The sequence below is a fragment of the Pelodiscus sinensis genome, chromosome 1, assembly GCF_049634645.1.
Source record: "Pelodiscus sinensis isolate JC-2024 chromosome 1, ASM4963464v1, whole genome shotgun sequence".
NCBI classification, from domain to species: Eukaryota; Metazoa; Chordata; order Testudines; family Trionychidae; genus Pelodiscus; species Pelodiscus sinensis.
This window is the reverse complement of record NC_134711.1, coordinates 44,262,334-44,290,297: the sequence shown is the minus strand read 5'-3', so window position 1 is coordinate 44,290,297 and position 27,964 is coordinate 44,262,334. Positions and strand designations below refer to the sequence as shown.

At 44.2% G+C, this 27,964-nt stretch overlaps 1 long non-coding RNA gene across 2 annotated transcripts in view; it reads left to right on the top strand.

Annotated features, from left to right (window-relative positions):
- The first annotated feature begins 6,630 nt into the window (after positions 1-6,630).
- LOC142826536 (uncharacterized) overlaps positions 6,631-27,964 on the top strand; it is a 69,426-nt gene continuing 48,092 nt past the window's right edge. Inside the window, exons 1-3 of one of the 2 annotated variants that reach the window (XR_012900732.1) lie at positions 6,631-6,689; positions 8,952-9,049; positions 16,173-16,294. This is a non-coding gene — a long non-coding RNA (uncharacterized LOC142826536). Of the gene's footprint in view, positions 6,690-8,951; positions 9,050-16,172; positions 16,295-27,964 lie in introns of those variants that run through there. The other variant, XR_012900735.1, reaches the window with a different exon arrangement.

The following is a 27,964-nucleotide window of genomic DNA, read 5'->3' as shown; positions in this document are numbered from 1 at the left end:
CATATGACCCCCAAACACTGTGAGGGAAGGGGAAAGGAGCCAGCAGCTGGTGGGCAGAGCCACCCAAGGTGGCTTGGGGGATTTGCAGGAGGCTTGGTGCTAGCAGTAGGGATTAGCCCCACACTCACTGGAAGCGGTGGCAAGGCCTCAGTCCACCCTTCTCTTCTGGCTCCCAGCAGAAAGGTTGTTCTACTTCCCCCCATCACCAGTGAGTGCAGGGGGGAGGGGCAATGTATGCTGCCAATGTCAGGCCTCTCTGCTAGTCCCTTGGGCTGGGCCACTTGTGGGAAGAGGGGTTGGAGGAAGATGTAGAGTGAGGGCTGGAGGTGGAGGAGCAGGGGTGGAGCCTGGGGTGGACTGGGAGTATGGTGGGAAGAGGCAGGGCCCTCGCTTTCATCAGGCTATGGCACATTATTGGGGTGGTGGGGGACATGGGTGCTGGGTTGGAGCTGAGGAAGAGGGATTTGCGGTGTGGGAGGGGACTGTGAACTGAGGGGTGGAGTTGGGGTGCAGGCACTTATGGCAGCCCCCATGAAATGGCTAACTGTAACCCTACAGCTCCCACTGGTCATGGGTCCCAGCCTCTGGGACCCGTGGAGCCGGCATTTAGCACAGGGGCCTCACAGAGCCTCCTTGCTCCTAAAGGCCACTGGTGCCTGGCATCTGCTTCTGGGAGCTGCACAGCAGGTAGGGAGCCTGCCTTAATCCCAGACACCAGCTGTGCCACCCACAGGACTTTTAACAGTTGGGTTGGCAGTGCCAACCAGAACCACCAGGGTCTCTTTTTGACCAGTATTTCTAGATGACAACTGGACTCCTGGCAATCCTAACACAAGGGGGATAATTTATGATTAAACAGACATTCTCAATTCTGGGTAATTCCTAGCTTCTTAGTGTCTGATCTTGCAGCCTTATTATCCTCTTAGCGGCTATCCATATAGATTTTTTTAAATGTAATTTAATACGATTCCGCTAAATGTAACTCCTCCTTATTAGTGTGTATAATTTTAATGTGCAATGAAACAATATCTTCAAAATTAAGACCCAGAATGCCTCACAATGTCATTTTTAGTTAAATATACTTTTAGAAATGCCAACCAGACATTGATCTGCATTATGATCAGGTGTTTGTCTGATTTTAAAACAGACCTAATTCAGCAAAGCATTTAAGTATGGTCTTAACAGTTGTGCTCTGTAGGCATAGATGTAATCCTGTGCTGAAAGCTTAGTGTGTTCAGTGCTTTGCTGAACTGCGGTATATTCAGTCAGATGATACTTGAAGTTAAAATCATTGCTATTTTTGAATCTCCCTAATTTCATTTCCAGTATAAGTCTATACCTTTAGATGAGAGTGATGATCTTTTTATATACAATATGGTATCTCACCTACATTCTTTTGAGGTTTATGAAATTATCCTCAAAGACTGTTCAAAAGAGTATACTATGTAGGCCTGGGGTGGCAAATAATTTTTGATGGGAGGGACCACTCCAATAATTTGGTAAGTGGTCAATGACTGCACTCTTCCATGATATTAATGGAGGAGGTACAGAGTCTGGGAAGGAGTTTGGGTGTAGAAGGGAGCTTGGGGTAGAGGACTGAAGTACCAGAGGAGGCTTGGGGTCTGGGAGAGAGTTTGAGTGAAAGAGTGGGTTGTGACCTGGGGCAGGGGATTAGGCTCTGGGAAGGGGTGCAGTGTCCCCAAGGAGGTATGGATGCTGGAGAGGATTCTGACTAGAAGAAGGGATGTGGGAGGGGGTGCAAAGTTTGGGAGGGGGCTGTGACCTCACACGGGGTTATAGGAGGAGATGCAGGATATTAGGTTGTGACCTAGGACAGGAGGGGGTTGTGACCTGGGGCAATGGGTTGGGGTGCAGGGCTTGGGAGGAGGTATGGGTAGAGAAGTTGGGGCACAGAGGGTTTGGTTTCCAGTCAATGGAAACTGTGAGATTGTGCTAGGAGTGGGGGCAATGTGCAAAGCTCCACCCCCCAGGGGCATGTGACCCCCGCAGACAGCCATTTTGAATGGCATGTGGGGGTGTGGCGGGCAGGGAGCCTGCCAAAAGCTTCCGATGGTCCATGGAACCGTGCTGAGCTGGATCTGGTGGTTGTCAGACCAGATCTGGCCTGTAGGCCGTATTTTGCCTACCCTTGATATAGACTCATCATATCGCAATATAATCTGGTGTCAATCATGTCTACTTTGTTAACAAAACAGAAAAAACAATTAATTTTCATCCTTTACCAAAATGCAGAGATGTACACTTGCATAAAGATAGTAGTCAAATTAGCATCTGCAAACCGCACTCATCTGGATAACGGTTTTGATAATTAGATATTCTGTGTCTCCTAGCCCTCTGGGTTTTACAATGAAATGTATCATCTCTGCTAATTGAATATGTCCAGTCTCCTCCTGGCAAATGCACGAAATGTGAGTAATCTGGTTAAGAGTGTTTGTGGGGTGTTTTTTTGATTTGGCTTTTTTTTCTTTTTTTTTCCTGACCATCTGTTTCTTTTGGGGAAGTACCACACCCTCCTAAATGGAAAAGAGTGTTTGCTTCAACTGAAAGTATGTGGTCATATCTTATGCTTTTTGGAACACAGTTTTTCAAATGAATGTGCATGTTTAAAGGAAATATTCTGAATCATTCCAGAAGTTTTCTTGTAATATTGCGAACTGCTTCCTCTCCAGCAAAGCTTTTTTTGTCCCTTTCTTCTCCCAAATCCCTTTGTTTTGCCATTATTTATATCAGTGTACCTGAAAAAATTAGCCTGTCTCTCTCTCTGTCTCTCTGTATTTATTTGCTGCTGCTTTGTGTTGGTTAGTTATGCATGTCTTCAAAGAAAATCTGACTGTGGATTTACATCTGGACAAATCATCACAACACCATAGCTCATTGGCTAAATGCTGATTTACCCCAGCCGAGGATTTGGCCGACAGGTTCTCTCTTGTATCTTAGCTCGAAACTGCTTTGAACTGAAAATAGGCAGAAAGTGAAAGAACATTCTCAATGTGTACTTGAGTAATATAATCAAAATGACTGCCTAGGGTTGCAAAAGAGTGTGTTCTGACATTCAGGACCATAGCATAAAGGAGATTGTGTCACAGAACTATAGTTTTTAAATATTTTATTTATCAGTGATATGCACTTGTATAGCCTATGCCTGCTTGGTGCAGCACCTTGCAATTCAGTGTGCTACAACACTGCTTACAAGCTAGATGTCTTCTAGCTCATGCAGCAGCAACTCATGCATTTAGCTCCAGATGTCCTAGGTTCAATCCTACCTGCTGATTACCATGGTTTGTCAGTGTTACACTTTCATGATCTAAAAGATAATATATGAATATGGCCTTTAAAAACAAGTCTGGAAATCAGGCTACTTACTTTGTATTCATGGATCTACCATACACTTCTGGTATGGCTTTGGCCAAATTGCTGAATAAGTCTGCCTCAATTTCATCATCTGTAAAATGGGAATAAAACATACTCATCTCATATAGCTTTTCAGTCTCACAACAGCTAACTCTTGTGAAATGCATTAAGGTTGTAGCTGGATGGGATAAGAACAATACAAAGAATACATATATTATAGCAGACTGATTAAATACCAGTTAACCTGCAAGCACATGACTGAACTGAATCAGAGCTTTCAAAAAATGGCCTCTATATTGTTGCCTTAGAGGAAAGCAACAAACTGCAACAATTTAAATATCTCTTGAGAGAGAAGATGGTCTTGTTGTTAAGACACTAGCTTGATACTTAGGATAAATTGATTTTAGTCTTATTTCTTCTACAGCCTTCATGGGTGACCTAGAACAAGCCACTCACTACATGTACTCTAGTTCCTTCTCTGTGAAGTGGGGATACTTTCTTTTCTCCTACTTTGTCTCTTACAAATTTAGACTGTACACTCTTTGGGGTAAGGACTGTCTTAGGCTATCTATATGTAGAAGAACAGTATGATTTCTCCAGTTTCATACAGGAGCTCTGAGCAAAGCCTGTTGAGTCTGGGTTAAGATTAAAATCAAGAGCAACAAGAGTGATGTTGTGATGGGTGTATGCGATAGACCACCAGACCAGGTAGCTGAGACTTTCTTTGGTAAAGCCCTGAAAATCTGAAGATATCTATGGCTCATTTTTATGGATACAGAAAATGCAGATCCCAATGCAGGTGTGGATACAAATTTTGGATCTAATCTAGAACCATGCAAATTTGTGGACATCTGCATTATGTTTGCAGGTTTTTACATTCATGGATGTAAATGTGGATATCTGAAGAACCCTTTTGCAGATGTGGATATGAATACCAATTTTGTATCTATGCAGAGCTTTATTCTTCAGACAGACAACTAATAGAAGTTTCGAGATGACAGGCCCTGGTTCTTATGAGGGACTTCAATAACCCTGACATCTGCTGGGAGAGCAATACAGCAGTACACAGAGAATCCAGGAAGTATTTGGAAAATGTTTAGGACAACTTCCTGATACAAGTGCTGGAGGAATCAACTACAGGTTTGTGCTGCTCACAAACAGGGAAGAACTGGTAGGGGCAGTAAAAAAAGGTGGCAACTTGGGCAGCAGTGACCATCAGATGGTTGACACATAGAAGAAGGGAAAGCAGCAGAATAAGGACCCTGGACTTCAGAAAAGCAGACTGATGGGCAATATCCCCTGGGAGGCTAATATGAGGTGGAAAGGAGTCCAGGAGTTCTGGTTGTGTTTTAAGGAAGCCTTATTGAGGGAGCAGCAACACACTATCCTAATGTGCAGAAGGAATAGCAAATATGGCAAACAACCTACCTGGCTTAACAGAAACCTCCAATAACCTTAAACACAGAAAGGAAGCTCATAAGAAATGAAAACTTGGACAGATGACTGGGGAGGAATATTCAAACATCACCCTGCATGCCTGTTATTTTGAACTATCTTTAGAAATAACTGGCATGCTATTCCGACGTCCCTGTAAACCTCATTCCATGAGGATTAAGGGATGTTTCGATAGCTCAAATTCCGTAGTTTATTTCTAGTTAAGGGGGCAGTGTAGATGCATCCTTACTGAATGGTGAAGGCAACCTAGTGACAGATGATGTGGAAAAAGCTGAAGTACATCAATGTTTTTTTCCCCTTGCTCTTCACAGACCAGGTAAGTCCCAAGACCCCAGAGTGGTGACATCCCAGCCTCTATCCTAAGCAACCATGACAAGGTTGCTCTTGGCAAAGGTGACTTCCCTGCTGTGAGCTTGCTGGGACTTGAATTTTGTGCATACTGGGGCCAGGACATAGAGACCTAGGCTGTGTCTACACTGGGCCACTTATTCTGGAAAAGAATCCGCTTTTCCGGAATAAGCTGCGAGCTGTCTACACTGGCCACTTGCTTTTCCGGAAAAGCAATGATGATCTAATGTAAAATCGTCATTGTTTTTCCGGAAAAACTATGCTGTTCCCCTTCGGGCAAAAGTCCATTTCTGGAAAAACTGTTCCAGAAAAGGGCCAGTGTAGACAGCACAGTAGCCTTTTCCGCAAAAAAGCCCCGATCGTGAAAATGACGATCGGGGCTTTTTTGCGGAAAAGTGCGTCTACATTGGCACGGACGCTTTTCCAGAAAAAGTGCTTTTCCGGAAATACTTACAATGGAAAAACTGTTCCTTTTTAAGCATTTCCGGAAAAGGTGCCAGTGTAGACGTAGCCCTAGTGTCTTCAATGTTGTGCATGAATGCTTGAGACCATGGAGCTTAACATCTGTCTGTTCTGCAAACAGGGCCTACCCATTGAATGGAAGATCTTGCAGCAAATTCTAGACCTCCACATAGAGGCCAGAAAGGAGGAGCCATGACAACCTGCACATAGACACCACCTAGGTCATAGTGCAGGCGGACATATCTGTAGCATCCAAAGCTACCTGAAGAGCCTCCCTGGCAGCTACAGTGCTCTCCTTCAGGAGAACTTTGTACTTCTTCTTGGTAGTCTCAAGAAGGGAGGCCTCAAACTTGGCCATGCTTTGCCACAAGTTAAAATCATATCACTGTAGGAGGGCCTGGTGGTTTTCTACTCTCAGCTGGAAATCGGAGGACAATTAAATCTTATGTCCAAAAAATCCTGTCTCCTGGAGTCCTTGTTCTTGGGGGTCATTGTGGACTGGCCTTGATGTTGTCTGTGGTTCACCACCTCCACCATCAGAGAGTTGGGGGCAGCTTGTCTCTCCACTGCTGCTTTCCCAGTATATGCTGGGGAATGGGCCCGCTATAATGGATTACCCACTACCCTGGTGAAATGGGCTAAATGAAAGGATCTGAGCTCTTGCTCTTACTGCCTTTACCCAGAGGCCTCCACTTCCACTCTCCGATGAGGCAGAGTCCTCGTAACCCCAAAAAGGCTGGCCTCAGAGGGCTCACCCCTAACCTTATCATGGCCACTTAGGACAGAGGCTGCAACGTCACCATTCTGGGGAGCTCCCCCTACGCTGGACACTTCCTTGACTCACTGATCATTCCATACAGTACAGAGCAAATATACTTTATTAAACAGAAATCAATTAAAAATGACAAATGGGCAAGGTTAAATGACAACACACGGCCTGCTCTGGGACTGTGACATCACAACCAGCCACCTCTGGAATGTAAGGGACGGTCAGTTTGTTCCTCACATGTCCTAGGCCTCCTTCTCAGGCCTGGCTGTGCTGCAGGAATGCTGTGAGTCAAACATTTGTGCTGCTGGTGGCCTACAGCTACACACCTTCAGGCTGTAGGTGGCAGGGTGGGGGGTGGGGGGCAGCTCCCCCTCCAACCTGCAAGGGCCTGCAAGGTATCTTGGACTCGGGTGTCTCCCTATGGTGGGCCTGCTGCCCAGGGTCCTCCCTTGCTCTTCATGGCTGTTTACTGCACTCTGCTCTGGAGTGCTCCAGCTCCAGCTCCATTCTGCCTCAGCAGTGATGCTGTTCTGCCTCCAGCCTGCTGGGCTGCTTTTTCTGGCCTCGGTAGCTACAGCTCTCCTCTAGCACAGGTCTGCTCTCAGGGCTGTCCCTATAGCTCTATTCCCAGCACTGACCTGCTCCCTGGGCTGCTTCTCTGGTTCTCTGTGGCCAGTGTGGCCCTGCTCCCAAGCTAAACTTGGGCTCCTGCTTTCTCCTTAGCTTGGTCTCACTCTGACCAAAGGAGACACAGAGGATGTGGACTCCTTTGCCCTTCTGATTCCCTTAGTGACACAGCAGGCTGGCTGGTCAGGCTGACCTGGAGCGTCGGCCTCTCTCCATTGCTCCTGGGGACTGTCAGTCTCGGGGTACTGATTTCCCATCAACCTTTCCCCTTTCTTTTGGTATAAAGTATACCCACTGATTTTTAGTAAGGGGCCAACAGTCCACTTACAGCAGTCTGGCCTAAAATGTGAGTTTCTTCTCAGTTGCCATTTTTTGTGGCTTGTACTTCATTATTCCTTAATGAGCACTCAATGTATCTGGCACTGTAAATACAGAGGACACAGTATAGATAATTAGGCACATGATGTAGGTGATTTGTGAAAGCAGGTTTGCCAATATGTAATAGCAGCATTGTCCTTTTCAAATCAGCATGGGTAAAAGTCTGTTTTCAGCAATACCAATACAAGCCCATTGGCAGACAAATGATAGTATTCTTCTAAGGTAAATGAGAAAATGAACAAAAGGGTGTGAAATTGAAAAGCCACACAAACCTATCGACACATTCTCAATTTTCCCAAAACAAGAGTGGCAATGGATATTAGAATTGCCTCTGTCTCTACCAGCTCATTTACACTCTGAAGTTTAAGCCCATCATTTAATAGAGCATAGCTATGGGCCATGCTAATCCTGTTAATTTCATTATATCATACATCGATGTGATTAGGGTTGTAGTTAGTGAAATCTGTAATTTTGTATCCAGCATAAACATGGTCCAGAAGAAAATGTAAGCTAATTAACAGGAGTAGGATAAGTTAATACACCTACATCTCTAGTTTGACTTTAAACACAGACCTGAACAAAACAAGGTTAAGCTGTAGTGGCCCAGGTTAGCTCCAGGAGGCATGATTCATAGTCATATGTGAGTCAAAATTTAATCCCTGTTCCTCTGTTGTGGAACAAATATTATTTGGCATATGCAGTCTGGTCAAGCCAAGCCACAGTATTCCTATTAACAATATTCCAGGCACAAAAACTTCCAGGAAGTTGATCCATTTTGCAGTGCTCAACAATGTGACATGGTTAAGGCTACATATTAGTCATGAATATTTTTAGTAAAAGTCATGGGTAGAAAACAAAAATTCAAGGCCCATGACCTGTCTGCGACTTTTACTACATACCCCCTTACTAATTCTTCATGGTTTTGGGCAAGAGGGCAGTGGCCTAGGGGATGCCCAAACTGCTTGTGTGGTCTTGGGATCAGTCACAATAGCCACTGCAGAAGTCATGGAGGAACCAAAATGTCATGGATTCTGTGACTTCCATGATCTAGGTGACAAACTCGCAGCCTTAGGCCACATCTTCACTACCAGGCAGATTGATGCTGTGACAGCTGATCTTCTGGACTTTGATTTAGTGGGTTTAGTAAAGACCTGATCAACTGAATGCTTAGAGCACCCCCCTCCCCGTTGACACTAGTACTCCTCAATTTGCAAGGAGTAAGGTAAGTCGATGGGCGTGCGTGCTCCCATTGACTTCCTGCTGTGGAGACGGCACTGAAGGTCAAATTAAGGCACATCAGTTACATCTATGCAATTAACATAGCTGCAGTTGCATATCTTAATTCGACCTTCCAGGTAAGTATAGGCAAGGCCTTAGTCTTGTTTGTGGCTGCCCTTCTTGATGGATTCAACTGTCTCTAAAGTGCCAAAATTCTGCTGCATCATAAATTCCATATCCAGTATAAAACTGGTAAATCAAACCCAAATTGATGTTCAGTGGGATCAAAGACAAGATTAATTATTAGTCACTTTCTCCGCAGACTATGAAGTTGACCATGCAGCCTCTATTGTAAATCCCTCAGCTGGCACTGGGAGGGAAGATGGCCATGTCATACTTTAATCAAGTCTTCAGTTAAAGGTAGATATGGAATATCACCCAGTTTTGTCACAAACTTTGCTACACTTTCTTCTGTGGAAACACTGGGTGAAGCAATATTGCAGAGAACTGGTAACCATGGCTGGGAATAGGTTGAAGTGTGCCTGAAATAATACAGGTGGTGGAATTAAGTTGGGTAGTGATCATCCTCAAGTGAATCCATATTGGAGTGTAGTACTGTACTCAGTTACTCAGCAACAGAGTATTGAGGCTGAAGTGCATAATGTTTGGGCGTTGATACCCCATTTTGTTCTGGCCAGTTTTCTGAGCAGGTTGTTACATGTTTTGACCTCAGTCACTATCCTTGTAATATGGTTACTATACGCGAGTTTTATTTAACATGCTGCCTAGATAAACTGGATGTGAATTGGGCTTTAGTCACTGACCATTGAACAATATTCTGTTCTATACCCTCTTGTCCATGATGTAAGTGGAAGGCACTTGACACAGTCTTACTTTCACTTGGTATCGGGTGCCACTGATGACAATAACTGGCCATATATGCATTTGAAACATTCAAGTATGTCAGTGGAGTTTGAATGCTGAGGCATATGTCTGCCTGTCTGGAGCAAGTTAAGATACACCTCTCTTTCCCTATATCAGTTCATATGATTTGGATGTCACAGTTCAAGACAAAATACAGGACTGTGTAGCACTTTAAAGACTAACAAGATGGTTTATTAGATGATGAGCTTTCGTGGGCCAGACCCACTTCCTCAGATCAAATAGTGGAAGAAAATAGTCACAACCATATATACCAAAGGATACAATTAAAAAAATGAACACATATGAAAAGGACAAATCAATTTTCAGAACAGAAGGGGAATGCAGGGGGGGAGGAGAGGGGAGGTAAATGTCTGTGAGCTAATGGTATTAGAGGTGATAATTGGGGAAGCTATCTTTGTAATGGGTAAGATAGCTGGGGTCTGTTGAGACCCACGCGTAGAGTGTCGAATTTTAGCATGAATGACAGTTCAGAGGATTCCCTTTCAAGTGCAGATTTAAAAGGCTTCTGAAGCAGGATGCAGGTAATTAAGTCGTGGGAAACTTGGCATTCAAAGCCATTTTTCCTAATTGGCCACTTGAGACCAGGAAGAAGCCTACGTGACCCAAGGGGTATAAACAGAGGTTTAGTAGCCCACCCCATTTGAGCTCCAATCATCTATACCTGCTGGCAGGTATTGATTGTCTCCCGAGGTCTGTGGGATGCCCAACCTCATCCTACTTCTTCCCGAGGGATTGAGAGAAAGACGCTGGCCACGCCAAGTCTGGAACGCAGGGGTGAGAATATATACCTGCTATGTGTCTATTTGCATGCATTTAATAAGAGCTCAGAGAACCAAAGGGGTTTCATGGTACCTATAAGTGACTTCTTAGTGTAATTTCTGTCCTGTCCTTTGTAGTGACTATGTTATCTGTAACACAGTAGTAGCATTTAACAACTAAGTTTACCCTGTAACAATAAAATAGTAACTGTTTAAGCTTTAACCTGACTCCTTCAATTGCTGTAACAGAACCAAGCACAATTTAAAAGAACTTCAGCCGGTCATAAGGGACAGATATAGGGAGAGCTTGGGCGTTTTGGATCGTGTTGCTTCCAGGGGACAGATCCGTTGGGGCACCTCTCAGCCTCCCCTGGCTGCCCGCTGCGAAGGGATTTCTGTATCCTAGCAGCTAAAATCTGAGGTGTTATAAGCTCTCCCTGTAAACTTATTGGGACACCCGTCAACCTCCTCCAGGTTGCCCGCTGCAAGGGACCCCGGTCTCAGCAGTTGAAGTCTTGGGTATATAACACACACGCACACACTGCCTTGACCGTTGGCTGACACACTTGTATTTCCATTCAGTGCTAGGATTGCCAGGTGTCTGGTTTTCTACCGAACAGTCTGGTATTTGTGCTCTTTGCCCGGTAAAAAAATTCAGAAAATACCGGACATGTGTAATATCCGGTATTTTCTGTTTTTCTGGCTGGGCACTGGACGGAAGCTTGGTGGTGCTTCCTGTGGTTGCATGCTGAAGCTGGGTGGTGTGGAGGTTTTTTTTGTATGCCTGACACTTTTTTTTTTTTTGGTAGACAGAATATTTTTAGCTCGCGTGTTCGGTATTTTTTGGGCGAGCATCTGGCAACCCTATTCAGTGCTCCAGCAATGGCTCTTGGGAACTCAGGCTTCTGACTTCACAGCCATTGCCTCTTTAAGATAGAGACCTCTCTCTCTCTCTCTCTCTCTCTCTTTCCCTTTCCCTCCTGACCATGGTTTTTCTAGCTGAACTGTTTCCTGCCTCACTGTGCTATTCCTAGCAACTATCTGTTCATTTAAGTAGGTCTGCTTTGCATCTCTCCTCAGACACATGACAGTGTAACTGCCACAATTATAAGTTACCACACAAATTTTTCTAGAAAGCATATTTATTCTTAAGGTAAAAGCATTACAGAGGAAATGTATTGAAGAAAAAAAAAATATGCATGTTAGTAAGCTTACCATAGATTGCAACTGGGGCAACATGGCCTCTGGCAGGTGCAGTCCTTCTTACCCTCCACCAAGTTAATCATACCTTTAGCTCTTAACAAGCACACTCATGAATAAGAGTAAATATTTATCCAGTTTCTCTATTTGAAGAGGCCTTCAGTAGATCTCTGTTCGCAGTACAGCTTCAAAAAGCTGGATTTGTGATGAGACATATTCATTCCCCTCATCCTAGCATTTCCTAGGAAGTCCACTTCATGCACACTGTACCAAATATTCCTTTGATCCTATTATCTCCAAAAGATTGCATTCCTCCTTCCTTTCTTCTAAAGAAATTCGCTGCAGTCCCACAATGATATACAGACACTTGAATTTTCAATATGGTGGGCTGTTACATTAATTTGATTGAATATGGTTTGTCCAGATAGGTCATAGCCCTCGTGCTTGTGATTAAGGTGGGGGAGAGCCAACATTCTGCCCAGCACTACTCCTTCCCTGGATTTCCCTGACTCAGTTTCATGACCACTGTGGAACATTTGGGCCTCATGAAGCCTCCGGACATGCAACATCCATCAGCTTCCACCCACAGGTACCTGGGTCTGGTGAGAGTTTCCCCTTTGTTCTCCTGAATAGTGTATAGACTACATCACATACTAGCCTTTCTTTTAGAAGAAAATTAAAATGTTGGGACTAAACTGAGGCTTCATGAGGCCCAAATGTTCCACAGTGCTGATGAAACTGAGTCAGGGAAATCCATGTAGGGTATTTTTTCTTTTGTGCAATCTAAAATGAAAATAATAGTGTTTAGAACTCCTGGCAAATGTCTCTAATCAGTGTGCTCCACTGTTCATGTGTCCCTGGAAAGTTAAGTTTAGTCTATTAGGAAGACTGGGGAGGGAGGAGGTCGTAGAGGACTAGAGCTGCTGAGCCATGAGGCTCCATTTCCAAGAAGGGTAACAAAGGGTCTGTGCCCAGGACATTGGCTGGAGAGGCCACGGAAAGAAAGAGTACTGGAGCCTGCTCAGACAAGGGAAGCCTAAGAGCACATGTGTCTAGCATGTAGGGACCCAAACACTGAAGCACTGTGAGTATGCAGTGTTGGGGAGGGAGGGCTCTCCCAGTGCTGTTTGAACACTTGGATTTTGCAGCCTTTTCCCTTGCTCTGAAATGTCCCTCTTTTGCTCTTTCTCTGCAACCATTTAACCCATGGCTGCATTTGTAAACTCATTCACAAGCAAACTCCAGAATGAAGAACTTCAAATCCATTTCCCAGACAGGATCCTCCCTTCCCGCCAACCTTCTGGGACTGTGGAGACTTTCATTTAATGGATTCTTGCTCATTTCCAGCTTTTTTAAGGCTACACAGATCCTGTAGGGCAAGTCTTATCCTTCTGCCCCCATTCCCTTTCTGTTCATGGTTTTTTTTTAAACTGCTCCATTCAGAATCAGAACACAAACTAGAATAAGACCGTTCATTCCTCTCTGCTTGCTACAGATTAAGATGTTTAGTCCCTGTTTTGACTCCACCCCGTTTCTCCTTGCTTTTCTTTCTGAGAACATAAGGTGGAAAGTGATATTTCAACCCCCTTTTATCATCATCCTTCCTAACCATACCACTAAGTGCATCCTCTGGCTGTCAGCAGTGCAGCAACCCAATAGAGTTGTAACTTGTATGTAGCAAATGACACTCTCTTCCCATAGAACATTGACCATAAAATTAATTGCAGCATTTACAGAAACATATAAAAAGTCTGTTGTATATATCAGGCACTGCTGCAGTCGAGATATTAGAGTGCAGAGTTCCAATTGCCCAGTTTTCACTGCCCCGCTGGAGGCAGTCTCTGAGGGTATGTCTACACTACCACCCTAGTTTGAACTAGGGTGGTAATGTAGGCAACCGGAGTTGCAAATGAAGCCCGGGATTTGAATTTCCCGGGCTTCATTTGCATCTCGCCGGGCGCCGCCATTTTTAAATGTCCGCTAGTGCGGACACCATGCCACGCAGCTACACGCGGTACAGACTAGGTAGTTCGGACTAGGCTTCCTAGTCTGAACTACCGTTACTCCTCGTTTCACCCCAAACTAGTGGAGTGTTCTATAATTTGATTTCACCAAGCCATTTAGAGGTTGCACCTTTCTAACGGCAATAACCTGAATTCCTTACCCCACCCTCCGCTCCCTCCCTCCCTAATTTTCACTGGGTGGAGCATACGTTTGAGATGCAGGGTGGGGCTGAAGGGCTCAGAGTTTTGCAGGAGGCTCAGGACTAGGGCAGGAGGTTGGGGTGCAGAAGGGAGTTTGGGGTGTGGGCTCTGGGTGGCACTAACCTCAGGTGGCTTCTAGGTGGGGGTGTCCCCACCCATAGCTCTGCCCCCATGACTCCCATTGGCCACAAATGGGACCTACAGAACAGGTGCTTGGAGTAATGCCGGTGTGCAGAGGCATCATGGAGCTTCCCTGACTGACCCTCTTCCTGGGAGCCAGACATGCCAGCTACGCCCTGGGAACTGTGTAGAAAGCCTGCTGTGCCGCTGCCAGGTTCTCAACAGCCCGCTCAGTGGTGCTGCCCAGAGCTACCCAGGTCCCTTTTCAATTGAGTGTTTTAGTTGAAAACGGGACATTTGGCAACCCTAGTAACAAATGTGAAATCCTGGATCACTTTAAGTCTTACCAGGGAGTCTCAGACTGGAGCATCTAAGGGGACTATCTTGCCATCCAGACAAACTGGGCTTAGTGATAAATAGTCACTTATACCAAACATCACACATCTCATTCAGGTTGCTTTGTGTCACAAGGGTCAGTCACTTACCCCAGATCAACTGGTACCTTGATCTTGCCTCAAAGAGAAAACCAATGCCCAAACCATAATAAACTATCCAAAGCGGTGATGGGCAAACCAGACTATTGAGTGGCTTCCTTCATCTCAGTGTGCCACAAGACCGAAAGTGGTGGGCAGCCTGCAGCCCATTGGAGTTCCACCTGCAGTCTGCAGCCCGCATGCCCCCTCTCTGCTGTCTTCCCCCCCTCTTGCACACTGGGCCACTGGAGCCCAGCATTTACCTATTCTTCCCTCTCCCTCCCAGCATGTTCAGAGCACTGCGAATCAGCTGATACACACACTGTCCTCTCACCTCTCCCTCCCTCCCAGAGCTTGAATGGCTGCAAATCATCTGATTCATGGCATTCAAGCTCTGAGAGGGAGGGGGAAGAGTGGGCATGGAGTGCTAATCAGCCAATTCATGGCACTGGGATAGGGCTGGAAGAAGAGGGAGGAGTTGGTAAGCGTGGGGCTCTGGTGCCCCAGTGCATGAGATACATGGGGAAGAGGGCAGAAAGGGGGTGCACAGGCCACAGGTTGCCCACCACTGATCTAAAGGCTTATTAACTAGGAAAAAGAAATGTTATTTATGGGTTAAAGCAAGCAAACAGGCTTACAAATCCTATGAGTGACAGAGTTGGAGTGGTCTGTCAATTCAAGCTGTCTTTCATGGCAGACCCTGGGATCTCTGGATGCAGTTTATAATGTCTGGCCCTGATTGAGTTTAAACAGCCAAAAAGATGGAACATTTTCCTTTGGCTTTGTTTTATTTCCTTTATGCCTTTCAGCTTCACAGGACCCCAGGACATAGTGTGTGTGAGTGAGAGAGAGTGAGTGCAACAATTTACGTGCCTGAAAATGTTTTCTCTGAACTTGTGAACTCAAAGTTATAAGGCAAAATGTACATATATTCTTTACAATATGGAATAAGGATGCTGCAAGTGAGATTAATGAATGCAGCAACTTGTAAGCTAAACACGACATTCAGTGACTTGTAATGAAAGAGGGGCCGGGGACTCCAGCAATATTTTTACTTTGATAACCGATGCAGCAAACCCAGAGGTGCTGGGGCCATGAACTGCCAAGCTAGAGGCACCAGGGATGAGTGTGGCTAAAATTAAGCACTAATTACATCATTATAAAATTACTGCCTATTTTGAGAAAACTATCATACAGGTGAATTAGTTTGATCTCCAGTTAGGAGTTTCAGTTCTTAGCTAATGCCTGCAGCCAGGGCAAGAACTGGCATCTGGCCTGCCAGTATCACAGAAGGTACATTTATCTCGCTGGAAAATGGAAAATACATCCTGGCTTCCATTGATTAAATCTGCTTTTGCATGTTGCAAACCTTTACATGGCAGCTATCCACCATTATCTTCATTACAGTTTAAGCACTGCAGGAGAACCAAAGCAAAACCAGGAGGAGGCTGCAAATTAAATTGTTCTATAAACAGCTGCTTCTGACACTCAGCCAAACAACTGCCTGCTGCACTGTGGAACAGGACTAACTCAGTGTTTAAAATAAAAGCTGCTTCTAGCAGGAATGGAGGTAGCTAGGAGCCTCACACTTGGAGCAGCAGAACTGTCAGCAGCCATGGGAGGACAGCTGGTAACTTATGGCACTGTGTAGCTAATTGATTGCACCATATTCTTTGGAAAATGACTCATTTGGAAACCTACTGGCAGCTTCCATCTGTTTCATTTGCAAAGAGTGAAGGTTAAGTTGGACAAGTGGTATGTTGTTAAATCCTGCACACTCCTTTGTGCATGTGGCTGAAGTGCTCCCACCCAGCCTAACACCCCACATTTCCTCTTTCCTCAGTTACAGCCCCTACAGGAAACATGGGCTCTTACTCCAGCGCTACAGATCACAATGCACCATCTATTCAGACAACATTCTCAGACCCTGGTGTTCATGTGCAGCTGGACAAACCTATAAACTGCATTTTCCTGCCCACAATCCCCTGCAAAAGGGGTGGCTATAGAGTGTTAGCAGGCTTGTGAGATGACTGTCAGCTTCAGATTTTTTTGGGATCCACACAAATTTAATAAATACACTTGACATATGGAGCAACAAGGGGAGAGTATCTCTGGACCACCACTAATCTATTATTTTGGAAAATCCCAGGGGTTGGTTTAATTGTGCCAGCTGGCTGTGGTGTCTATGGGCTTATAAACCAGCTGACAATTTGTGAGGTGCTGCTATGCCTGTCACACACCTGGCTCTAGGAGTGGTAGGGCTGGTGGCATACAAGACGCATTTGCTGGCTTTATGCTTACAATGTTGGCAAGGAAGTAAAATAAAATACAGGGGCATTCATCAAATGATTGAAACGCAGTAACCGAGAAGTTGTTTTGCCTTGCTTTTCCTTCTTCCATGTCTCTATCCCCATCTTTGCTCTTCGTCTCCGGTTCTTTATCCCTCCAATCCATTTTCTCTCTCATTTTTACTGTGAAAAGAGACCATTCCCTGTTGACCACTGTTGGCTTTCTCCTATGCTATATTTCAGTTCCCCCTCACTACCCTTCTTTTTGCTCTCCTCTGCATTCCTTTGCCCTCTTCTCAGCCCTCTCTATCTTCTTTCTCTTTTTTACTCTCCCCATCCATGTCATTCACTTTCCCTTTTACCTTCACCTAACCGAATTTCTTCCTTAGTGGGTTCTCCTGTTTCCTTCCTGGGTTATGGAGCTTTTTCCATGACAGGCATGTCATTGCTACACTGAAGATTAGTCATTCCCTTTGTCTCCAAATTGAGATCTAAAGCCACAGGCAGTTGTTTGTCCATAATCAGTGGGAAGATGATAAATGCCCTAACGTAGCCAATATTACTTATAACCAGGTGACAGTCTTGTATTGAGAAGAGCTGAAATAAAGTATTGGTTTTCCAATATTGAATTGAACAGACACTATTGTAGAGAAACTGCCTTTGTTGAACTCAACCCTTCCTTAGCTGATAGGCTGCATTGTTTCTGCTAAATTTAGGCTAATGCAGTCCTGCTCTTAAAAACAACTGCAATAATGACACATTCTTCTCATCAGCTCTGACTCCTGTGTATATTCAGAACCATGTTCGCTAACTTTAGTGACAATAGTATTTATTAGTTTTCATCTCTGATGGCACTACAGCAACAATCTAAGATGACATTACCTGGATTACGATCCCTTAGCTTCATTGTCTAGGAAGGAGCATGGCGGAAAGGGATCTAGGGGTCATAGTGGACCACAAGTTGAATATGAGCCAACAGTGTGATGCTGTTGCAAAAAAAGCAAATATGATTCTAGGTTGTATCAACAGGTGTGTTGTAAGCAAAACTCGTGAAGTCATTCTGCCACTCTACTCTGCACTAGTTAGGCCTCAGCTGGAGTACTGTGTCCAGTTCTGGGCGCCACATTTCAAGAAAGATGTGGAGAAATTGGAAAGGGTACAGAGAAGAGCGACAAGAATGATTAAAGGTTTAGAGAACATGACCTATGAAGCCAGGCTTCATGAACTGGGCTTGTTTAGTTTGGAAAAAAGAAGATTAAGGGGGGACATGATAGTGGTTTTCAAATATCTAAAAGGGTGTCACAAGGAGGAAGGAGAAAATTTGTTCCTCTTGGTTTCTGAGGACAGGACAAGGAGTAATGGGCTTAAAGTGCAGCAGGGGAGGTTTAGATTGGACATTAGGAAAAAATTCCTAACTGTCAGGGTGGTCAAATATTGGAATAAATTGCCAAGGGAGGTGGTGGAATCTCCCTCTCTGGAGATATTTAAGAACAGGTTAGATAGACATCTGTCAGGGATGGTGTAGACGGAGCTTGATCCTGCCTTGAGGGCGGGGGGCTGGACTCGATGACCTCTCGAGGTCCCTTCCAGTCCTATTATTCTATGATTCTATGATTCTATGATTATAATTAGAACTATACTTCCATTACAGGCCCAAACAAAACAATAAGGATGCAGTGGTGCCACACAGTGGGTGGACTCATTTTGTCAAATGCCCCTTCCTCCCCAGGTCCCAGGCCTCAAGCTGTCAGCTAGTTCTGGTGGAATCACACAATTCATTCCCCGTCTGCCAGCCCAGGCCCTGAGCTGCAGTCCCTGGTACCAGAGGTGCTGACTTACTAATGTGCCACAGGGTGCTCAACCCCCATCCTCACTCCTCCCCTCGACTCTCCATCCCAGCACCTCCTGTACAACACTGAACAGCTGATGACTGACACCTGGGATGTGCTGGAGGTGGGGGAGGAGCTGTTCAGGCAGTCTGTCAGTGGGTGCTGAGCTCTAGAGCATGATCAAGCCTCAGCAAGCAGGTCTGATTCAAACTCAGTTCTGGTCTTTCTGAAAGCAGCAACAATGGTAATCAACAAATAAAACCTTATCACAAAGCTGACTTTGGGAGTGTGCCCCCTTCAGGAGCAACATGGGAACCACTCAAGTATGGATCCAAGTGATGCACCCAGTAAGGGTGGGGCAGCTCTCAGCTTTCTGATTCCTCCCTTCTTTGTCTCCCCTAGTATCAGCGTTCCCAGGTAAAACTAACAAAACAGTATGGAGTCAGCAAATGAGGCTACATAAAGGATAAATACTTGGAGGGACCTTCAGCCGAGACATTTGCCTTTCTTACTTCAGAGGGCTTTGAGAGTCCAGAATCCACTAGTCTCCATGATAAGTCTTTGAGCTCCAGAGATCCATATTCTCCTTTCTGCATGGGCAGAAGTTCAGCACCTGTTTCCTTCCCAGGGTTAACCGCATGTAGCTTAAGTTTTCCTCCAGTCCTGCCATGATTTGCTGCAGTGGGGGGGGGAAGGTGTCAGGGCATTCTACCCAAAGCCTTCTCTAATGCCTTCCATGCTGGTGTGAGGTTTGTATACCTTGTCTCAAGTCTCCTTATACAGCAAAGTATTTAGAATAAAAGTATTTCAGAGAAAATGTATCTTAAACAACAAGACACACTGCCTGGGTATCTGGCTTATCAGGTGTTAAACCTGATGCTCTCTAGGCATTTGGTGGTGGCTTGTGTACCCCCCCCCCCTTAGGATTCAAGAAACTTTAAAACTGTCTGTAGTTCTCTTGAGCTATAATCTCCTAGTCTGGCTCAACAGCTATCACTGTGGCCTAGAGCCTGGAAATATCCCATTGTCTTTCAAAGTGTGCTTGTATATTCTTATCTGGTAGGCCATTGTGTCACCTGCCTTATAGACCTCTCTGAATTCAAGCATTATAGGCATTGTGATGAAGAGTCTGCCCTGCACTGGCCCTTTAAGGGTTAAATCCAGCCCCAGAAAAGGGCTGAGTGCAAAGCCCACAGCTGAGGCTGCTATTGCCCAATAGGGCCCAACTGTGGGCTATATAAATAAGGGCTCCAGCAAGTAAGGAGGTAGACTTTTGCTGGGGAATAGGCAAGACTTGGTTGTTAAGGCAACTGCAGGGGCACCTGTCTACTTCAGGGTAGGGCTAGGTAAGGTTGGAGAGCTCTGGCCTGGCCTGACTCCCAGACTGCAGGCCCTGAAGCAAGCCCTCAGGGTGCTAAGATTGCAGGGAGGTGGCCAGGATAGGCAAAAGCAGCAGGTTCCCTCTTGCCAGTGATGAGTGGTTATTTCAGATGGCAGTTTGCTCCAGAGATAAGGGGCTAGATGAAGACTGGAAGTGGGTTACAGAGGCAAGATGGATATAGGGCAATTGGGGGGAGGGGTCCCTGTGAGAGGAGGACCCTAGAGTACAGAGACTGATAAATGTGGCCCCCTTCTGGAGGAGTGCTTGAGAGTCATTGGAGTGGGTACTGCTGGAAGGAAATGTCCTGAAGAGGACACTGTGGTCTAGGAGCTATGTGGCTCCAGAACTGACATGGGAAGACACCAGCCAGAAGGAAGCATCCAGTGAGCAGACAAAAGCTAATCCCTAGTGCTACCAGCTGGAGGTGCCATGACCATGACAGGCATACAATAAACAGTCCATGAACCCCAATATAAAATAGAGGGACAGGTATATGGGAAATTCTATTAACCCCATAGAATCATACAGTTACCTCACTGACCAGGTGATGTAGAATGTTCATAAAATGACTACATCTCAGTATTCATAACATCATTGCACATCAGTTTTACATCACTCTCAGAAAGAAGTGTATAATTTAGCCTGAAGGACCTTTATTACTGGTGATAATGTCTGACAAGGAAATGACCCAATTTGACTCTCAGTACAGGATGAATTTGCAAGATTTGATTATAAACAGATCACTGTTGATATGAAAATCATTAGGATTCAACAAACACAGAATCCCATGATGCCACTTTTGCTCTGTCACTTTGCAAAGTAGAACCAAGAATTACACTTTTTTTCTATATTTTAAATGCCTCCACCCCTTGTGCTAGTGCAGCCTTTGATGCTTTGAAGATTGATTTGTTATAATAAGTGAACCCTGAACACAGTGATCAGTTTGAAAACGATGGCTGTGTCTACACTGGCATGAATTTCCGGAACTGCTTAAAACGGAATACTATTCCGTTTTCAGCTTTTCCGGAAAAGGAGCGTCTACATTGGCAGGCTGCTTTTCCGGAAAAGGCCTTTTTCCGGAAAAGCATCTGTGGCCAATGTAGACGCGCTTTTCCGGAAAAGAGCCCCGATCGCCATTTTCGCAATCGGGGCTTTTTTCCGGAAAAGACTACTGGGCTGTCTACACTGGCCCTTTTCCGGAACAGTGTTCCGGAATAAGGACTTATGCCCGAGTGGGAGCAGAATAGTTTTTCCGGAATAGCAGCTGATTTTGTACAGTAGAGCATCGTTGCTTTTCCGGAAATTCAAGGGCCAGTGTAGACAGCTCGCAGCTTATTCCGGAAAAGCAGCTGATTTTCCAGAAAAAGTGGCCCAGTGTAGACACAGCCTTTGTGTTTGCCACTTGCATGGATTGAGCATCTTTTTGGGGGGCTCTTAGGTTATGAGAAAGAAACTAAGGTAAAACTCCAAGGCTGTGTCTACGTTGGTGCGATCTTGTACAAATAATCTTTAACACAAGAGTTTTTGCGTTAAAGAATTTGCACAAGAGAGCGTCTACACTGGCATGTGCCTTTGCGTAACAGATGTGCTTTTGCGCAAGAGCATCCATGCCTGTGTAGATGCTCTCTTGCGCAAGAAAGCTCCAATGGCTATTTTAACCATCGGGCTTTCTTGTGCAAGAAATTCATGTTGCATGTCTACACTGGCCTCTTGCGCAAGAACAGTTGCACAAGAGGGCTTATTCCTGAGCGGGAGCATCATAGTTCTTGTGCAAGAAGCACTGATTTCACACATTAGACCGTCAGCGTTCTTGCGCAAGAACTCTCCGCCAGTGTAGACAGGCAGCATGTTTTTGCGCAAAAGTGGGTGCTTTTGCGCAAAATCATGCCGTTGTAGACACAGCGCAATTGTTCAGCATCCAGTGGTCCAGCACTCTCGATAGTCCGGCATCAACTGGAACCAGAAGTGCTCTGGCCAGCTGGACAAATGGAGCTGTTCAGCTGCCGGTGAGTTGCCGGGAGGTGGTGGAAGCCCTGCGCAGCTGGCTTGCAAGCGGCGGCGGCAGAGGAGAGGGGGCGAGAGGCAGGAAGCTGTTTAAGGTGGGCGGGCAGGTGGGAGGAGGGGTGTCGGCAGGGAACGCTGTGGCAAGGGGAGAACTCTCTGCTGTGTTGTGGGAAGGTGGTGTAAGCCCTATGCAGCCAGCTTGCAAGTGGGGAAACCTAGCCGCTGGCTTGTAAGCGGTGAGGGCAGAGAGGGGGCAAGAGACATGCCCGCCTTAAATAGCTGCCTGCCTCTTGCCCCCTCTCTGCCGCCGCCACTTGCAAGCCGGCTGTGTGGGGCTTCCACCACCTCCCCGCAACACAGTGGAGAGTTCGCCCCTCACCACGCTGTTCCCTGCCGACCCCCCCCCATGCAGTGCAGGTCCCTCCCAATACTCTGCACCCTGCCGGAGTACCTCCCGATACTCTGGCATATCCAATAATCCGGCACGCCCTGGGTCCCAAGGGTGCCAGATTATCGGAAGTCTACTGTATTCCCATCTGTAATGACTGAAATAATGTGCTATAGCTCAAATCCTTTTTCTTATTGGGTGAAGTTATTGAAATGAAACCCTTTTTTCCTCTCTGAAAGACCGACTGTGCCCCTCGCTCTCTCTCTCTCCTTTTGCATTTATTTTAAGTTTGGCAGCTATATTCCTGATGATACTTTTTGTTTCTTTCAATCTCCTGGTAATTTAGGGACCAAAATGTGTCTTATTTTGCTGACAAGTTTTCACTGTTAAAAAATCTAAGCCTTGACTATTTTATGTCATCCTTATGGTGACAGAATTAGGATGAGGCTGACAAATTTTAACCTTTTTTCATATTTCAAAGTAACCTGAAGCTTTATGCTTTTATCACAACACAGCTAATGAATATTACCATGGCAACTCTTAAAGTCAATATACTGAATCCTATTTGGTTTTACTCAGAAATAATTTTCATATAGTATCACAAAAAAAAACCAACAACCCCACAACAGAATCAATACAACCACCACAAAACCTGGATTGGTTTGAAATTTTTTAAGATGAAAACAGGAATCTGGTTTTTCAGTTAGCAAATATGTTAGTGTTCATATTGAAAAGTGTAATTATCTGACATGAATACTATCTTAAACTGTCAGAGAGCTGGCAAGCCTCATGTATTTGACTTGGTAACTCCTATAATGCTCATTAGTGAATCATCACTTAGACCTGCAGAAACTCTGGTATCACAGTAAAATCAAAAGCTTTTGCTGCATCACAAAAGAACACAGTTTGACAATATACAGTTCATTTAAAGGTAGAAAGGAACAGAGAGAAGAGCAGGCCAGAATGACTCCTAATTTCTGAGGAAGGCTCTGGGTAACATTTTTCTATTTGCAGGCAACTAGCTCTGGGAGGTGGAGTGGCACAGGATGTGCAGTAGAACAAAAGCTAGTATGGCAGATGGAGTGTGGAAAGAGGCAACAGTATGAGTCCACATATTCTGGCACACATGAATGTCGATTTTAGAATATATCTGTCTAACTTAGAAGTCCACTTAGAAATAAAGCAGAGATGGTACAATGCTGATAGACTGGAACCAGATGTGTTCTGTCCTTCCTTTAAATGTATTTCCTGACTATTCAAAGATGTACTTAAAGCCCTGTAGCTTGTATCATTCCAATAAATGGTGATTATGAGGTAGCCCTGCAAAGTACTGAGTGCTGTCTCCAGGGTGCTGCTGAAAGCTCTCATCTCCCTAGATTGCCAGGAATTTGTTGACGTTGAAGGCATTCAGTCCCTCCTGGATTTGCTCAGCGCCTTTCAGGATCATGCCCCATAAATACAGAAATGAGTTGCACTGATTTGGGGAAGGTTCTTAAACATGTCATATCACACTCTTTACAGAAGCTTTTCAGGCATAATGGCTTTACGCAAGAGGGTTTTTCTTGCGTAAGAAGGGGCAGTGTAGACAGCTCTGTCTTGCGCAAGAGCCTCTTCCGCAAAATGGTGGCTCATTAGTTATGCAAACGAGGCTCGGCGATATTCCACGCTGAGCCTCATTTGCATAGCTATGGCGCAAGATCGCACCACTATAGACACAGCCGTAATGTTCTGGCATAATGTGGAAGAGCATAAAAACCTAGTGGGCCAAGCCTGATTGGAGGGGAAAAACCATCATTCAATACACACAGCTTTCTCTTGCTAAACAGGCCTACCAATGGGCAAGTAAAGAGGGCAGTTTTCCCGGGGGCCAGCAATTCAAAAGGTCCTGGAGCTCTGGCTGCCACTGTTTCTTTAAATCACCACTGGAACGTCAAGCAGCTGTCAGGGCTGGCTCGGGAATTAGGAAGGATCAGCCTGGCATTCTTTGAGCAGCACTGAGGGCCCAGATCTGCCCCTTGCAGGAGCAAGGAGCTGAGCCACCACCTTGTGCAGGCACCCAGCAAGTCCGTTAACCCCTCTATTGCTGAATATTTCAGATGTATGCCTTTCAGTTGTGAAAAAGCTACTAAGAACTGACTTAAATCAAGACAGTTGCCTGAAGAGAGAAAAGGAAATATCAATTTTTGCTGCAAATGGTATGTTTTGACCTTGGCTCTAATAAAAATGTAGGGAAAAGCACTAATGGGCCTCCTGTCTTGACAAAGAATTTGCCAGTCTCCTTACAGAGCTGAAATGCCTTTTTAAACAGGGAACATAATGAAACAATTCTTGGAAACTTTAATTAAATACAACCACTGTTAAGTTGCAGAACTGGAACATTGAATTTTAGTTGCGTCACTGATGCTTTATAACCTTTGTACATAGCCTTAGCCAGAGATCTAAAATTAGAACATAACTGCATTCCAGATACCCTTAATAACTAGTCAGGGGAGAAACGGGTTGAGAACTTGTCTGTAGATCTCTGAGGAAGCAATTGCAAATATACCAGGTGTATAATGGAATGAAAAGACACTAGTATTCCAGAACTAGTAAAATTCAGCCTCTGCAAAAGTTAATGTTGGCAAGGAACAGGTAAGAAAAATGAAGACCAGGACAGAATAAAGTACTAACTGTTGAAGATTTAATTTCCTTAGATGTTTAGGATGTGTGTGGGGGGGAAGTGGGACAGGCTACCTGGTGTGTAGACTTATCTTTGTCCAGTTGTTTCTCTGCCCTCTCATGGAATGAAGTCATCTACTTCAAGAAAAATCATATCAATCAACACAAAGACAATCAGAGAAGATGGTGCTTTAACAGAGATGATGAAAATTACAAGCCCTGTTGAGTGACAGTGTTCTGTATCAAAATACAGGACTATGTTGTACTTTAAAGACTAACAAGATGGTTTATTAGATGATGAGCTTTCGTGGGCCAGACCCACTTCCTCAGATCAAATAGTGGAAGAAAATAGTCACAACCATATATAACAAAGGATACAATTTAAAAAAAAAGTGAACACATATGAAAAAGACAAATCACATTTCAGAACAGAAGAGGGATGCGGGGGGGGGGGGGGGGGGGGGAAGGAAGGAATGTAAATGTCTGTGAGCTAATGGTATTAGAGGTGATAATTGGGGAAGCTATCTTTGTAATGGGTAAGATAGTTAGTGTCTTTGTTGAGACCGACACGTAGAGTGTCGAATTTTAGCATGAATGACAGTTCAGAGGATTCCCTTTCAGAATAAGTCCAGACCAACTCGGCTACATTTCTATCAGTGTTCTGTATGTGACATTATATTCCTAATAAATAGGGACGAGAACATCAGATAAGGAGAACTCCTAATAGAAAATATCAGCAGAATATAGCTTTCAGATAGTTAGATTTCATAGTGAAGATTGAGTAAATTCACTTATCCATATTCTACCACCACCATCACACTTGGTATTGCCAGGAAGGGTGTTTAATTTTCGCAAATGTAGCTAGGAAAGTGGTCGTTAGCATTTGAAGGAAGGGTCAGCAAAATAGATATTGCTGTCTCCAGCCCATAATGCACATTTCTTTCATCATTGTACCACTATGAACAGGATCACTTTGAATATTTTGATAAGAGATAATTGTCTTAGGTGCTCCATTGGAATTTGTGTAATTTAAAGGGACAGGAAAGAGGGAGTGAGAGATCTTAAGGGCTCCCCAGCTTTCTGCTGCAAGTGAAGGGGAGTCCAGTTTCTTCTAATAGGTCATGCAAGCTTGTTAATGTTTTGTTTGGGAAATTGACACGAGCATAAATACATTGTGGGAGCGGAGAATGCTTTGCTCTCAACATATAGAGGGGTTTGGTTTTCCATGGTATCTTTAGCTTCCACCTGACACACATACAGCATGATTGCAATGGAAGACCCAAACAGGCACAATGGGTTTTTTTTTCATGCATGTGCATTGAATGAAAAATATGTGAGAATAATTCCATTACATCCAACATCCTGCGCAAAATGGGAAATCTTCTATTGACTTAAATGGACTTTGCATCAAGGCAATTCTTCCTTCCATTTTGTTAACACCAACGGACATCAATAAGAGCAGCTACTTTATAGTTTGCCAAATGTATCTTTTTGCTGAGGTCTACTCTGATTAGAGAGGGAGGCACAAACACCAAAAGGAAACAATCTGTGAAAGTCAATTTTGTTAAAATTGTAACTGTCAGTTGGTGGAGAAAGTTTATTGCAATACACAGAAACTGAGATCTTCAATGAGAGATCCATTAAGGGACAATTATTGCAGTGAATAACCCTTGGAGAGGCTGCAATCAATAGTCAACTACAAAATCCAAAACATAGTTGTCCCTAAGGAGGTGAGACAAAAGAGGGAACTCCACGGTACTATCATATAATGTGTATTGTATATCTAATCAGTATTCTAGATGGGGTCTGCAAACAGGCTTAGTAAAATGGGAGCACTACATAATTAATATACCACTCTCCCACACTGAAAAAAATTATGCATTGCAGAAAAAGGGCCATTGCATCAATCTCTTATGGATTTTTAATATACTAGTCAGGATGCACTGAGTTTAAATAAGGAAATACACTGTAGTTTACATAAATGTATGCCAGTATTTCTGTATATGGACAGGTGAGCCAGGGAAAATATCTTTTCTCACAATATATGCACGAAGTAGGATATCTTATTTTTTATATAAATTTGATGCACTTTGACTTATAGAAGTTCTGTTCTAGCCTACTATTCAGATACTTATGCTCGTAGTGTAAAATGTGAATGATTAGTAATAATTCCAGTGACATATAGCAGCGTAGCTTAAAAATTAGCATTTATTATATTGTGGTGAGGTACAGTATTTGCATCATGAAACCATACTGCAGGAGCATTAAACATCAATGAGGTAATTACTATAAAAAAGTGAATGCCAAGGGTCCAGTCTTGCCTCCTGTGCATGGGTGAAGCTCCTATTTATTCATTATGATTTTATTTAATACTGGTACTACAGCAACAGCTAGGAGTGCCAATGAGTTGACAATTTAAGATTGAGAGCAGGCATTGCAAAAAGATTTAGCAAAGAAATGGAGATGGGTAAGAGAGGGAGGATGAGGTGACAGTAATACAAAAATTTAATATAGATGAGCTTTGCACATGGTTTGTTTGCAGTGAAGGTTTTGAGAGTATGAGTGAAACAAGTAAATTGAACCATGGACGTTTCACTCATGTATATGTGGAAAGAATGGGGCCTAATTCTTTTGTTATCGTACTGTAGAAAGTTTTGATTCTATATCACCCTATTATCTGACAAAAAATATGGCACCAGAACTATGTCTAATTCTCATGGAAACAGTTATAATAGGGAAAAAGCACAGTATGATCTATTCTCTGAGAGATAAAATTTTCATTGGTACATTCATATTCATCAATAGCTTATGTTTTTTTTTAATACACCTGATGTTCATTGCTGTTTTCTCTTTTGGAATCTCACCCTGCTGTTGGTGAATTCAAAGTCAGACTCCCTTTTAATGGTTTGGGGTAGGATCTACTTCCTAATGACAAGCTACCTCTCATTCCTACCATGCTGTCACTGAGGGATTCAAAGTTATAGGGCATTCTTCAACCCTCCTCTTCATTATAGGAGTTAGTTATTAGGTGAGAACTGAAAAAAATGTGACTTAAGTGACTATCATGGCTTACTGACACCTCTCAAA